General features: G+C 40.6%; 1 protein-coding gene and 1 long non-coding RNA gene across 2 annotated transcripts in view; both read left to right on the top strand.

Moving 5' to 3' along the window:
* LOC103374935 (cytochrome P450 3A27-like) overlaps window positions 1-2,335 on the top strand; it is a 33,647-nt gene that overhangs the window by 18,006 nt on the left and 13,306 nt on the right. The window lies entirely within an intron of this gene.
* LOC103374937 (uncharacterized) overlaps window positions 19-2,335 on the top strand; it is an 11,098-nt gene continuing 8,781 nt past the window's right edge. Inside the window, exon 1 of the long non-coding RNA XR_521166.1 lies at window positions 19-71. This is a non-coding gene — a long non-coding RNA (uncharacterized LOC103374937). The remainder of the gene's footprint in view (window positions 72-2,335) is intronic.

Raw genomic sequence — 2,335 nt, 5'->3', positions numbered from 1 at the left:
AAGATGTTTTTCGACTTGTTTTCAGCAACAACATGGACTTTACTGGCTCTCCTTTTCGCCCTGGTGTTACTGTGAGTATCTGTTTCTGTAAACTGTCAAAGCACTACTTGGTCATTTTCTCTTCACTGTCCCACGGTATTATAAACTGTTCATTACACATATGTAATATTGATCTGTAACTCTCTCTTTTTGAGTTCAGGTATGGAATTTTGCCATTCAGGTTCTTCTCAAAGGTGGGAATAAAAGGACCGAGACCGCTGCCGTTTATTGGGACAATGTATAGCATCACAAAGGCATGCATTAAAACATAATCAATCAGAGTCAGTAACCTGCCTGACTTATTTGTGCACTTTGATCCTACCTGTTTTTCAACTGTTGACACTAAAACATGTTTCTTGTAGGGAATGATTGCTTTTGACCGGGAGTGCCAGGCCAAGTATGGAGACGTCTGGGGGTGAGTTTTAGGAAAATCAAGTAAAAGTAGAATTTTAGTCTTCATTGTGGTGGAGCAAATTTTAATTTTGACTTTACATATAAAGTGCTTTTATTGATGGAATTGCTGGATTTGTTGGGTTTCGCTCCATGAAGTAATTCTTTAAGGTGACTGTACTGTACTGTGTGAGAAGCTACCTGCGATGACTCATGTTATAAATTGGTATAATATGAATAAAACCAAATATCTTCCTAAAGGTAACAACATAAATCCAAGTCATCATGAGCTACTAAAGAAGGATTTTTCTCCATGTCGCAACTAAATAAATTTAAGATCTTTGACTGAATTGAGTTGAAGAAATATAATTGCCTGCATATATCAATAAACCACTCAGGGAGAGAGCAAATATGTGTATGTAATAATGCAAATGACTGCAACAATTAGCAGTGTGTACTGTGAAATACTGAAATATTTCTTTCCATGTCGAGACTAAAGCAAATGTTTGTATTTTATTCTGACATGGATGCTTTATAAGATATGCAGTGTTTTTATCATTGTCTAAGACTTGATTCCGTGCTGTGTTTGTGCAGAGTGTTTGACGGACAACTGGCAACTTTAATGGTGGCAGATCCTGAAATTATTAAAGCTGTGTTGGTGAAGGAGTGCTACACTGTGTTTACCAACCGCAGGGTAAGAGACCGCTCCTATCAGACACCAGAGTTAATGCAAATCCAGCAGATCATGTGGACATTTGCAGCTAGGTTACTGTAAAGTTAGGTCATCTATCAGATTAGATATCATTGGGAAGTTCTTAGAGACAGACAACCAAGCACATTCACACCTACGGACAATTTAGAATCACCAATTAACCTCAACATGATTTTTGGACCTTGTGGGAGGAAGCCGGAGAACCCGGAGAGAACCCACGCTGCACGGGGAGAACATGGAGACTTCATGCAGAAAGATCCCAGGTGTCCTCACTGGGACGCAAACCGGCGACCTTCTTGCTGCGAGGCAACGGTGCTAACCACCGCTCCACCTCGCAGCCCATGACAAAATCATCTGAGCCAAACATATACATCCAGCAATACTGATATCTGGTTAAATATCCTTTGGCCATTTTCACCTCAACCAGGCCTGTCAGGTGGCTGTCCACGAGCTTCTGGTCGTATCTTCGACCACTCCTCTTAACAGATTGGGCACAGTTAAACTACATTTCTTGGCATTTGCTTCTTCATCACAGCCCAAGAGTTCTTGATGGGGATTAAGTCAGGACTTTAGCAAGACTAGTATAAAACCCTATTTCTAGCCCTATTTAGCCATTTCTTTACCACTACAGTCTGTTTGGAATCATTCTCGTGTTGGAACACCCAACTACATCCAAGACACAACCTTCTGGTTGATAGTTTGAGATGTTCCTGAAGAATGTGGAGGTAATCCTCCTTCTTCATTATGCCATTTACTTTGCGTAAAGCACTAGTTGCAATGGCACCAAACAGCCTCAGAGCATAATACTGCCACCACCATGCTTGATGGTAGGTTTGGTGTCTACATTCCACACCTTCTCTCTTGACCAAAGGATTTTCCTCCAGAAGGCCTTTCTCTCTGTCCAGGTGATCAGCTGCAAACTTAAACAAACAAAAATTCACACAATGACCAGAAATATGTTGGAGGTGGAAAAAAAACCATCAAACCTGCCATCAAGCACGGTGGTGGCAGTATGGACACAGGCTAAGACTAAGACTAAGCCCTGCAAGCAAACTACACTTAAGAAACTCTACATAAAATAAATATCCATAACGTTATTATAAATGCAGAGTTATCTTTTGCTTCTTTGGGGAGAAGTAGATGTAGAAGCAGATCACAAACTTAGCAAAAACACTGGAAACAGGGAAGAAGTGA

This window comes from Stegastes partitus, unplaced genomic scaffold, assembly GCF_000690725.1.
Source record: "Stegastes partitus isolate 25-593 unplaced genomic scaffold, Stegastes_partitus-1.0.2 Scaffold2408, whole genome shotgun sequence".
Classification (NCBI taxonomy): domain Eukaryota; kingdom Metazoa; phylum Chordata; class Actinopteri; family Pomacentridae; genus Stegastes; species Stegastes partitus.
This window is presented reverse-complemented; position numbering and strand designations above follow the sequence as displayed.